Here is a 13902-nt window from a genome sequence, read left to right as displayed (position 1 = left end):
TTGGTCCCTTACTTAGCAAGTTGTAGACTGTGTAGTAGATAGGTTCTTTGTGTAGTAATGAGTCATTGTTCTAGTCTCAGTGATCTAAAAACTGAGTTAGGAATTGTGTCTTCAAGTTGGGAACTCGAAGACTTGGGAACACTTTTCTTGAGAAGATTTGTGTTTTTGTAGCGATAAGAGTTAGAAGTTTTAATTCCTAGTTAACAAGAAGTCTTGTATTTCTATTGATTGTTGAGGCTCAAATAGTATAGTGATATTGGTATTAAATCGTGTAGAGGTACAGGTCGTGGTTTTTTACACCTTTCTTGAGCTGGGTGTTTTTTATGTAAAAACACTGTGTTTAGTATTTACTTCTATGAACCACATTTACTTACTTGTTCCACAGATAGACAATTAGTAGGGCTCATACACTAACAGTGTGCATATCCTTCCTTCTAGTTCTCTGCTGATGACGTAAGTGACCAGTTAAAGCCAAGATTTACCTCTTAAAACATTGGTTTTCGATGATTAATTTCACCTCAAGCATGGTTTCTGTTCGTTATTTTTGTAATAAAGCATAAAGTCTCATTATACTTTGTTCTACTGTTGGCTTTAAATTTTGGAAGGGTCAGTGAATATATAAATTCAGCTTGGCTCCAGTTTTTATGTATGGTGGAATTATCATAGACCAATTTGTTCGTACAAGAGTTATCCTTCAAAAACAAAGTTCAGTCAGATATGATTTTGTCGTGATCGAACTTTCAAATCTTTTTTTAATTTGATTTCTCATGTCGTTATCATGAATAGACACTAATCTTTATTTCTTCTTCTTTGTCTCATGTCAACTCAGGAGCGTGTTTGGAGACTCATGGCTTGACTCCATCTCTATTCAAATCAGAGAAACGACAAAAGATGCATCACGTGTTTTCATCTAGCAGTCTAGTGCCTCTTTCCCTTTCTAAGCTTTTGTTTTCCCTCTGTATTAGTACAAATGTTGTTATCGCTTTAAAAAATATTGCACATTTTCATTAGAAATTTATGATTGTTTGAAATTGTTTAATTCCTTTAAATAGATGGCAAATTTATTTGTTCCCTCATAGTCTCTCATATTTCAAGCTTAGCATAATCACTGGACCTCGGCATTTAATTTACATCCTTAAAAGGTTAAAGTTTGGTAGACAACATACCTTTTAGAATTTAATGCCCGAGTCATTAGAAAGTCTTTAATTCTTCTTTAATAAGAAATAGGAGTTTATCCTTATAATCAAGTTAGTTCTTCACTAATCATTAATATCGGATTAATAAAATATAGGTTTTTGCGGTAGGTGAATTTATTATAGCAATATTCGGAAGATCGACTTTACTAATTTTGGATATGGTAACTCAAATTTTATTCTATTTTATTTATTTATTTATTTTATTATGATTATTATTATTAATAATAAAAGATGACACCTCGCAAGCCCTTTTTAGGATTTTTAATGACTAATAAAAATATTTTATTTATTTTTAGTTGTGTCGTAATAAATAATAAATTCTCGAGTCATTATATATTTAAACAATCGTATATTTTATCTAATCATTTAGCGTAGGATAATTAACTTATTTTTATAAATTTTAATAATAAATAAAGGGCAAAAGAGTCTTTTTCTAAGGATAAAGGAAAATGTGAAGTTCTTAACATAACTAACCCTTTAATTATTAATTGAACTCTTTTTCATATCTTTAAAATGAATGATCTAAAATAGCTTTCTTTTTTTAAAACAAAATAAGATTGCATCATTTTTAGAAAGTGTTATATGAGAATTATCTTCGGTAATTTAAAAAAATAAATTTATGGCGAGGATGTTCATAATTTTTTTTTCTTTCTTCTTTTTTTTTCTCAAATCTTTTCTTATAAATAATTAGCATGTTTTATATTATATATTTTTTGTAATGCCTCACTAATATTTTTCATAATATAATTTTGGTTTAATTATTTAATCTAAGTTTGGCCGGTTAATCGTAGTTAACAGATCCTTTAGAGTGCCTAATCCCTTCCCTTTAGGATAATTAGAATCCCTACCTAGAATTTTAGGTTACGTAGACCTTAAAATGAAGTCTTTAATTACTTTAATCACATAGTTTAAAATAAGTGTCCTAATGCACCGAAGAACTAATTAGGCGGCGACTTCTTCAATTTAATCAGAAGTTTTTCAATATGTTGTAATACCTCGGTTTGACCTGTGTTAAAATGGGGTATGACATTCTTAACATTCAAAACACATGACACCAATCTGCGAAATCTCTAACAATACAAGAACTAACATATGTAGTAAAACTAGGACAAGGCCCCCAATCGAACCATGAATCAAAATAAAATAACAATAACTCATAACTAGGCCTTCCAAAATAAGGGAGGCTCACAAACTGCAACTTCTGACCAAACAACTCTACTCCTTAATGGGACCCCGGAATTGTGCCTTAGATCCTGAAATATAGGAGGTCAATACAGATATACTGGTACGCAGAGCAATCCAAAATAATGTATTTTATACAATATAAGTGATAGCAATTTATAAAATGGTTTACATACCCTATATGAAAATACATGACCATAATTTGATAAATTTCAAAACACTTTCTTGAGATAAAGCAGGGCTCCTAACCATGTCCCAATTTGGGACGACATGAATCAAGGTACACAAGATCACAAAGCATGATACCAATAATCCCGTGTCGGTAAATCACGATTTCTAGCGTTGAGTATACCAACTCGTACTTTCTTCGGGTAACCATCTAACTCTCTTTAAGCCCACTTTTAACCTTTTCAAAGCATGTATATTTCTGAATTCAAAATCTGAGTGAAATATGAATTTTTAGTCTATTCTGAATCTGCTATGGCATTCATCTGTTTGGTATAATCATACCAAGATTTGCAAGTCATAGCTCTAATCCATAAAATATCATGTTACAATTCTTTCATTCAAAATATAATGTTTGGACCACCAAATCATTCAAATAGTACAAGAGAACTCATATTTCCAAAACATACATCAAACTATGAAAAAATCCTCTTTTTTCACCATTTCAACAAATGGTGGTTAATTTCTCAAAATAATCATTCAATTCTTTCGATTATCAAATTCTACCTTTACAAACAAGAAATATCCCTCTCTTCAATTCACAATCGATATAAAATTTATAATTCATAGTAAAACTCTTGGTTCATGCTTTATGATATGCGATTGAGTAATCCATGATTTGTAAATCAAGAAGTAACACCATAAGAGGGAAATTCGTTATTCTGCTCTCAATTTATACTTTTCAAAACATTGAACGCATACACACACACAAACATATATATATATATATATATATATATATATATACATAAACAAAACTCAAATTTTTTGGGAAGGCCTGAAGACCAAAGCATTATCATCAAAAGGGTTCACCATGCATGTGTTATTGTAAATTCAAACCCTTCCTAAGTATATGAATTTTCTACATTCAAAACCTTATTAAAAAGATTCACCATGCCCATATATTTTAGGAAAATCCTACGTACCTTAGATTACTTAATTTGAAGAATAAGACTCGAATCTTGACTCGTTTCTTGGAAATATTGAACTTAAAGATGGATTCTTGATCTTTGGGAGGGAGGTTAGGATTTTGTTATTGATAAATTTGAGTGAATTTGGGCATATTATGCCCAAAAGACATTTTAATTCATTGTGTACACGACTTGGGTTTGTAGGGAAAAGACAAAACTGTCCCTCAAAATTAGAACTTTCAGTAGAAATTCTGTTTTTGAGGCTTACTGTTGAGCGGTATTGGTTCCACTGCTATAGGCACCACTAGCGGTGTAATTGCGGTGACCTACTATTTTAAACAATCCCAATTTTGAGGTTTACCGCTGAACGGTATTGGTTCCACCGCTATAGAACCGCCTAGCGGTGTAATCACGACAACTTACTACTTCACACGATAAATGCCATAACTTTTCACCCGGGTATCGGATTTAGGCGAAATTGGTATGGTTGAAAAGATAATTCAAATATCTATAATTTTGTGGGTATTGAGATGAAAAATTCCACATACATCAAAATTTATACACGTTCAAGGTTCAAAGTTGATCCTTGTTGAATGGAATACCAAACTTTGGACAATTCAAAGGATCTTAGTTCAACTTTGTTCAAAGTGACTTCCATGAATATTTTTCACCTCATAATCACTATACACAGTAGGCTAATGATCATGACAAATGAATTTAAATATGAGTCATGGGATTAAAGTTTACACATGTAGGAACGATGGTCTGATTTCAAACTCAAAAATATGCGGGGTATTTCATTATATCCCCCTTGGGATCATTTGTCCCCAAATGTTGGGTAGGAACTTGATGGAGCTCTAAAGGAATGGAATAAGGAACGTAATCTCACATTGAATATTTTTCCTCAACAAAATATGTAAAGGCATCAAATAAGTTTCATAATAACCCCTAGTGAAACGTGTAAGCACAAAGCGTGGGGTAATGAGACTTTACATAGGGATAACCTTGCATGTGAGTTTTATGAATCATAATCATCACAACACAAGGCATGAGTTGATTTGGTGATAATAGGCCTGATTTACATTGGTACAATTATGAAATGAGATTTCATGGAAGATAGGGATAGAAGCATTCTCCACCTTTCATGATGCAACGAATATACTTAAACTTAAAGACCCTACTCGGCTATGCCCCAACATTAACAACATACATTTTCCTTTCCATCTTACATTTCTACCTTCACACATCTAAACACAAGAGTTTGAGTCCCACTGCATGGTACTTCTAGGTTGAAGCCTAACTCAGAGAAAAGAGGTGCTAGTTCAAGCTATGGGACTCAATCTAAGAATATTACTTCACCTTATCACTACAATCAAACACCATCCGATTTTAATTTAGGGAATACTAACCACATAGTACATGTGTTGTGTTTTCATCAATCACAACATTCAAGCCTATTATTACTACACCTACTTCATGAATTTCCCCCACTAAGACCAGTAAATTCAATCTCTTTTACAAAGATTTTCGCCATACATCTCCTCTTCATAATGAAAGTCCATCCCCTTCTTTCCCCCATCATCAATAACCTTAGATAAAGAGATCAAATCAAAATTTTCATATTCAAGAACATCTACTCCCCCCTTCCCAAGTCAGTACTACTCTTCCATAACAACTATCATACTATCATTCGGAGGGTCATTGAGGGACCTGAACATATGCATTAAGAAAAGGAGTAACATTATTCAATTATAACAAATACTTATTGCAATACTCAAGGTGGGATATGAGATGAAAATAAAATATAATAGACACGAAGTGCTCCATATATAAAGTGCCTGGATCATAAACAGAGAGTCATTCGGACGTAAACTTACACAACAAGAGTCCCTAGGAATGGGCATAGTGAGAAACATATGAGCATATATCATGAGAGGTATAATATAAAGACGGAACTCATGGGTTCAATGACTGAGAAAAGGATTGCCACCTGAAGCTATTGCTTCTTATTTTTCGAGCTGAGACAGTCATGAATTTGCATAAACTTTATCATTTTTAGTAATCCGAATATAAAATGAATCAATAACATAGGAAAACATAGTTTCTTAGAACCTAATTCGGCACATGGATTTATGGATCATGAATATCATAACATAGGGCTTGAATACATGAAAGATTGGATTTACTGAGACATTGTTTCTTCTAGTTTGGAGGTCGGAACATTATGTAAGTTTCATAAAGAACTCAAACCTTAGACATAGGCAGAACTTGAATACATAAGACATTGGTAGAATGAACTCTTAAACTGAAGTAGGAGGAATATGCTTGAATAGGAATAGGTTCATCATGACTCTTCCTTAAACTTGCCACAATGAGAAAATTCGGGAACTACCTTAACTCACCATCTCCCCCTTAGATCAAGTCACAATCCTAGACTTGAGAACATAACCTCTCATCAATCTATAGCCAAAGTTCTCAATACAATGGGGGTATCAGTATACAAATGAATACAAACTTCCCTCGGTAATTTTTAATAAAAACACAGTAACTTCTTTCTAGGACATCCCCCTTCAGGGAAACTAATCATAACTTTCTCCAACCCCTAAAGTCATCAACTTATGACTAACATTACCATGGGCATGGACATCAATGCTTCAAAACACTTAACACTCCATCTTCAACTCCTTAGAAAACTAACATTACACCTCCAATCACATAACTTACAACTCAACAAAATTTGTAAAACTATACCAAAGGTGCATATTGCCTACTTATATTTCCTCAATTCAACTCTAAAGAACACCCTACAATAACTTCCCAGACTTCTCCATACTACAAAAGTCGAGAACGAAAACTAGGTACACAAAACACTTATACACATAAAACTTTACCTAACAACATACTACCTGGGGGTGAAACTTATTCTTATATACTTACGCCCTTATCCGCTTAATGACTCAACCATAATTCATCATTCTAACACTAGTCCCATGTATATATATATATATATATCATAATTACCTAATCCTTTTCCTAAAAGTTACAAACTTAGGCTATTGCACACATCAAATCAAGCCTACTGCTTACTCCTACAAAACGAGCATCATTAACCTTAAGCTACTATCCTCATCACCACAATCCAGATTTAAAGTTCAAGTCTATTGTCAAACAGCAATAATGTAACACCGATAAAGCATGTCATATACTATACTAGTCCATCAAATAGAAATATCAACCTAAGTCTCTTACTTCACTTAACTACCGCCCATAAGTTCATCCTCTCTACAACACTACTACACACCATAATAGGTATAGTCAATCTTAATCCTATAATATGACCCATTACGACCTTATCAACATGCTCTACTTCCTCATATTAAATTTACTTACCCAAGCATACATTTAGACTACCTTCAAATTTCATTTACACCAATGACTCTTTAGCCATAACTTACTGACAAATCTACCCTTTTCCATTCACAACCTTTAAATAATTTCTACAACCACCATAACTATCCATTTGAGATCTTTCTCTGTTTTGAATAACTAATAATCACAGCCAAACACTTCCTCCATAAACTACCATACACTCTAAATATTTTGCTACAACATTAGCCAATCACCATAGAAGAGCAACCCACCCCTTAGTGAAGGGTTATACAATTCAAACTACTTATTTATGCAAAAGTCACCCTTACCCTGACTTTTAACCTTGTGTCTTTATATCACTAACTTTAGGATCATATTACTACCAATAGGGTATGGCACCTTAACATATACTACTACTCAAGTAGAAATATTGTTCCAACATTCTAACATACATCACTACCCTTTAGCATGTCATCTCTAACAAGAATTTTGAAAGGGATTGAATACACTTCATACCTCAGACTCAAACGTACGATTGATGTAGATAGGGGTATAGGCTTAAATCAATCCAGTTTAAAGCACTTATGGACTCCTCTCAATTCCTTGTGAAATTTCATACTCTTTTATAACTCAATCCGGAGGGACCACCTTATTTAGACTCTAAGATTCTGCACTTGAATCGAATCGACAATGAGACATAATTAATAAAACCAGAGTAAAGAAAGAATTTCTATAAATTCCAAATGGACAACATAATGCACGATCTAGTAGCCTAGTAGCTTTTTCCTTATAAGTGTGGCGCGCTACACACCCATAAATAAGACTCTACCTGATGCGATTTCGCAGACACCTTGGGATCATGAATCGTGCTCTAATACCAAGTTTTTCATGACCCGAGCTGGGGCCTTGGCCACGATGAGCATCCCAAACCATGAAGTCCTGAGTGCTCTTTTCTATCTGGCAATCATGCATACCATTCATATACTATAAAGACATGCGGAAAATATAATAAGATGGAAACATGGTCAATCTCTTAGTTCAACAGAGCAATTTCAAAGGGAGTTCTTAACATTCAAACAACATGACACCAGTGTACGAAATCTCTAACAATACAAGAACCAATATACGTAATAAAATTGGGAAAATACCCAAGTCGGACCATGAATCAAAATAAAATAACAATAACTCATAACTAGGCCTTCCGAAATAAGGGAGGCTCGCCAACTTCTGACCAAATAACTCTACTACTTAATGGGACCCTGGGACTGTGCCTCAGATCTTGAAATATAAGGGTCAATACAGATGTACTGGTACACAGATCAATCCAAAATAATGTATTTTATACAACATAAGTGAGAGCAATTTATAAAATAGTTTACATACCATATATGAAAACACATGGACATAATTTGATAAATTTCAAAAAACTTTCTTGAGATCATGACTCTACTCTCTATTTGTGTTCTGAGCTAGATGATACACCCTACAATCTATAATTTCATAAGCTATATGGAATCCGCCCTTTACTCGACGGCCAAGCCCCCAATCTATGTTTGCCACAAGGATTGGAGTATCTATAAGGGGGACATGCAATATCACAAAGCATGGTGCCAAAATTCTCAATCAAATCAATATGTCAAGGTATTGCGAAAGATCACAAAGCAAGGCTCCTAACCATGGTCGTAATTTTGGATGACATAAATCAAGGTACACAAGATAACAAAGCATGGTACCAATAATCCCGTGTCGGCAAATCACGATTTCTAGCATTGAGTCTTTCAACTCGTACTTTCTTCGGGTAACCATCTAACTTTCTTTAAGCCCATTTTTAACCTTTTCAAAGCATGTATCTTTCTGAATTCAAAATCTAAGTGAAATATGTATTTTTAGTTTGTTCTAAATCTGCTATGGTATTCATCTGTTTGGTATCATCATACCATGACTTGCAAGTCATATCTCTAAGCCATAAAATATCATGATACAATCCTTTCATTAAAAACATAATGTTTGGACCACCAAATCAGTCAAATGGTACAACAGAACTCATATTTCCAAAACATACATCAAACTATGCAAAAATTCTCTCTTTTCAACATTCAACACATGGTGGTCAATTTCGTAAAATAATCATTCAATTCTTTTGATTATCACATTCAGCCTTTACAAAATAGAAATATCTCTCTCTTCAATTCACAATCAACATAAAATTCATAATTGATAGTAAAACCCTTGGTTCATGCTTTAAGATATGCAATTGAGTAATCCATGACTTGTCAATCAAGAAGTAACACCATGAGAGGGAAATTCATCATTCATGCTAATTTATACTTTTCGAAACATTGAACGCATATATATATATATATATATATATATATATATATATATACATATATATATACACACATAAACAAAAATCAAATTTTTGGGGAAGGCCTCCAGACCAAAGCATTATCATCAAAAGGGTTCACTATGCATGTGTTATTGTAAATTTAAACCCTTTCTAAGTATATGAATTTTCAACATTCAAAACCTTATTAAAAAGATTTCACCATGCCCATGTAGTTTAGGAAAACTCCACATACCTTAGATTACTTAGTTTGAAGAATAGGACTCGAATCTTGACTCGTTTCATAGAAATCTTGAACTTAAATATGGATTCTTGATCTTTGGGAGGGAGGTTAGGGTTTTATTTTTGATAAATTTGAGTGAATTTGGGCATATTATTCCAAAAAGACATTTCAATTCATTCTTTACATGACTTGGGTTTGTAGGGAAAAGACAAAACTGTCCCTCAGAATTAGAAGTTTTAGCAGAAATTTTGATTTCGAGGCTCGCCACTGAGCGGTATTGGTCCCACATCTATAGGCACCGCTAAGTGGTGTAATTATGGTGATCTACTATTTTTGACAATTCCAATTTTGAGGTTTACCGTTGAGTGGTATTGGTTCCACCGCTATAGCACCGCCGAGCTGTGTAATCACGACAGCTTATTGCCTCACATAAAAATGCTATAAATTTTCACCCATGTATCGGATTTATGTAAAATCGGTATGGTTGGAAAGATAATTCAATTATGTACAATTTGGTGGGTCTTGAGCTGAAAAATTCTACATACATCAAAAGTTATACACATTCAAAATTGACCCTTGTAGAATCGACTACCAAACTTTGGACGATTCAAAGGATCTTAGTTCAACTTTGTTCTAAGTGACTTCCATGAAAATTTTTCATCTCATAATCACTTAACATACTAGGATAGTGATCATGGCCCATGTATTTAAATATGAGTCATGAGATTAAAGTTTACACACGTAGGAACGATGATTCAATTTCTAGCTCAAAAAAATTTGGGGTGTTACAATTAGAGTGAGCGATATTTTAGTAAGGTGGTGTCAAAAGAGGGTTATTTCTTTTGAGTGTGTAGCAGTCACTTTGAGTATTGAGAATTGATTTTTTTATCCGAAAGCATTATTTAAATTGAGTTGGACTTAGTTTGTGATGTGTTCTTTTGTTACTATAGGTATAGTGAAATTTCTTTCAATTCATATCTCTGCAAAATTCAAAAAAGACGATCTGTAGAATTGCATTTTTTTTTGTATGAAGAAGGATATTTATACTGATTCAGTATTGAGACATTGAGAATTCTTTTTTCCTTTTTTTCAAAAGCATTATTTAATTGGAGTTGGACTTAATTTGATGTGTTCTTTTGTTATACTATAGGTATAATGAATTTGCTTTTGATTGAGCTGGCTCTGCAGAAAGCCGTAAAAGGTGACCTATAGAATTATATTTGTTGTGTAAGAACGATATTTATACTGATTTAGTACGTCGACATTGAGTTTGTTTTCTGAAAGCATTATTTAATAGATTTAACTGGAGTTTGACTTAGTTTGTGATGTGTTCTTTTGTCATACTATAAGTATAATGAATTGGCTTTTGATTGATTCGTCTGTGTAAAAGGCAAGAAAGACGACTGTAGAATTTCATTGATTTGTTATGTAAGAAGAATGATATTCATACTGATTCAGTACGTCTGTCTACATTGGGGAGGCTCTCACACTAATGTGCACAGTGATTAGGAGTTGTACCTTGAAGAAGAACATTTACATTGTGGAAAGTTTTGGAGTAGTGAATGAAAGGGTTTTTGTTAGATTATGGATCATGGGTCACCCATGTGGACTGACCCGACTCGACCCTGACCCGAACCAACCCATTTCTTTGTCAGATTGAATTTAATACAAAAGAAAAAGGGGGGACAGTTACAAAGTAACTGTTCCCGCCCCAAAAATACTTGCTATAAGTTCTTATTTATCCTTCTGACAAGAGGAGGACACAGGACACAGAAAAGGGACAAAACAAAGAACATAAAAAACACTAGAAACAAGGCTTTTAGTTTGTGAATAACATTCCGTATCTAAGAGAAACAAAATCGACTTTGATTAAGATCCTATCGGAAGCAAAAATCAAGATCCGGTGCAAATTCTAAGGTACACAACTTATTTTTTTTCTCCGAAATAACTTTTATTGGCATCAGAGCCATGTTAAATTGCTCCGTTTTGAATGTTTTTGGTGTCGAGTTTAAGTTTAACTCTTCCTATTATTGAAAATGGACATACCTGTTAGAAAGATAGCAGAACCGGTTGTAGATCGAGATTTTGGTCCTGACAAAAATCGGATTAATAGCCTTCCAATCTGTCAGACGCGCTACATGGATCAACAATTTTTTTTCTCTTCTATTAAAGAACAGAGAGATTTTCTTTTGTAAATTAAAAAAAAAAAAGGAAAAAGGATAGAAGAAGAAGTAGCATAACAAGATCTATTTTCATGATTAAATAGATCTGTGCAAAAAGAGTTTCTTCCATATCCTTCAATTTTTTTTTTTGAGAAATAATGAAGAGTTCTGGTTGTTTGCTTTTGATTTGAGAAGAAAAGAGAAGTAAGAGGAGTTAGTGCGTGTGTTTTGTAAAAGCGCGTACAAAGCAATTCTATGGAATTGTTAAGGAAGTGCTGTACAACTTGTAAATGAATAATTTTATGGTGTGATTTTAAATATAAAATAATATAATCGGATGGGCTTCTGTGGTAATTGGACTTTAAAATTTGCCTTTAACTTTTCTCAAAAAAATTTAAAGTTTTCTATTGAAGTGTGTGACTTTATCCTTCTAGAAAATACTATCAGTCGATTCCATGATTTTGTATGGGTCCATTTTTTGTTCCCTTTTATATAATATTATTATTAAAAAAGGGAAAAATTCTTATTCCATTTATTTGTTTTATAGTAAAGTACTACTTCTAACTTACTGGAAAGTGAAGAATATTTTAGGCTTAATAATAATATTTTTTAATTAGCCCTTAACTTTTGTTTTCGGATTTAGCCTTCTACGATTAAGTGTGACATTGAGTGGTCAAATCATTCTTATTGTTTCTTGGTTCCTATTTCAGAAATGGCTGAACGGGGACAAATTCGAATCACTCCAAGTGGGAGTTCTGGATGTCGAGCAAAGAGACAAAGTGGAAGAGCACATCGTCGAAGGGCATGTTTTCGAGGTTTTGAGATCATACGAAATGGTGTCCCCAGGGCGACACAAAATCTATTACGGAATGAAAGGGCCATACGAAGGGAAAGAGAAAAGAAACTGAAAGAGTTTTAAGTCTTTTAAGATGTCACCTAGTGTTACAGTTGCTAGTTTTATTCAAATTTTTTAATTGAAACGTGTTGAATTAGAAAACTACGTAGAAATATTGGATTGGAAAGCATTAGCTATTTTAGCAAATTCTCTATGCGGCCCTTGGGGCAAGATATTAATTGATGTTTACCACGAGATTTGGCCTAGCAAACCTTTTTGGGTGTACATAAGTCGTCTAGAATATTTGTGGAATGACTTTTATCTTTAGATTGACTTGTAAGATGAAGTTTTTTATTAACTTTATATTATATAAATATTAAGTTGTTTATCTCCTTTTATATGAATTTCATTCATTTTTTTAAGTTCAAAAAGACTTAATTGAAAGCTATCAATCTAATACACATTAAGTAATTAATTTCTAATTTTGGTCAAATGTTTAGTTCATAGAAGATAATTGAATTCTTGAGTGTCCTTTCGATTATACACTAAACATGAAACCTTTATGTAAAACGATTTGCTTGAATGTATAGTTTGCATGTATAATTGATAAAACACTTGCGTAATTGTCTCTTAATAACGACATGGCATCAAAAAGCATAATTGCTGACTTGAACAAAGGAGAAAAACTAAATGGAGACAACTACAACATTTGGAGTCGTAAGATGTGGTATGTACTGGAAGAGCAAAACGCTCTTGAAGATATTAACCATGTCTTAAGTCTACTAGAAGAGGAAAATACTGTATAACACAGAAGAGAACTTGAATCCTATAAAGCTTGAAAAACGGCAGATTCTATTACACGTGGGATCATTGTAAGTTCTGTGGTTGATGATCTCATACATGAGTATGAGGAATTTTCTAATGCCAATGCCATTTAGGCATACTTGCGAGGAACATATGGGGGTACGTCTGTTACCCGCCTCAGACAATTGACTATTAAATTTGACACTTATAAGAAGCGACATGATCAGACATCAAACAACACCTTAGGGTGATGTCGAATATGATAGCTTAACTCAAAAATATTGGTCACATTCTCTCGGATGAGAAGAAGGTTCAGGAAGTGATTCGATCTCTTCCCAATAGTTGGGAACACCTGAAGATCAACTTAACCTACAATGACAGCATCAAAACTTTTTCTGATGTTGCACGTCACGTTGAACTTGAAGATGAGAGGCTTGGTACTACTAAAGATGCTTCTAATGCCTTCATGGTAGAATCAAGTGGTAATAACTCTTCAGGATTAAAGCATAAGATGTGGAAAAAGAACAGGAAGGGTAAAGACACCGAAGAAGGACCCTTTGAGAAAAAGAACAAGCCAAATTCCAAGAAGGAAAAAGGGTTTTCAAGAAGAAAGACAAGAGCAAGATGAAGTGCTACAATTTCTAAAAT

General features: G+C 33.4%; 1 long non-coding RNA gene across 1 annotated transcript; it reads right to left on the bottom strand.

The window, feature by feature from the left end:
- Nucleotides 1–2150: 2150 nt before the first annotated feature.
- On the bottom strand, nt 2151–11886 carry LOC124888713. Its single transcript, XR_007047476.1, has 2 exons — nt 11500–11886; nt 2151–2449 (listed from the first exon to the last, which is right to left on the bottom strand). It is a non-coding gene; the product is annotated as an uncharacterized LOC124888713 (long non-coding RNA).
- Between the last annotated feature and the right edge of the window lie 2016 nt (nt 11887–13902).

Source organism: Capsicum annuum, chromosome 11, assembly GCF_002878395.1.
Source record: "Capsicum annuum cultivar UCD-10X-F1 chromosome 11, UCD10Xv1.1, whole genome shotgun sequence".
NCBI classification, from domain to species: Eukaryota; Viridiplantae; Streptophyta; class Magnoliopsida; order Solanales; family Solanaceae; genus Capsicum; species Capsicum annuum.
The sequence above is the reverse complement of the archived record's forward strand: the minus strand, read 5'-3'. Positions and strand labels throughout refer to the sequence as shown.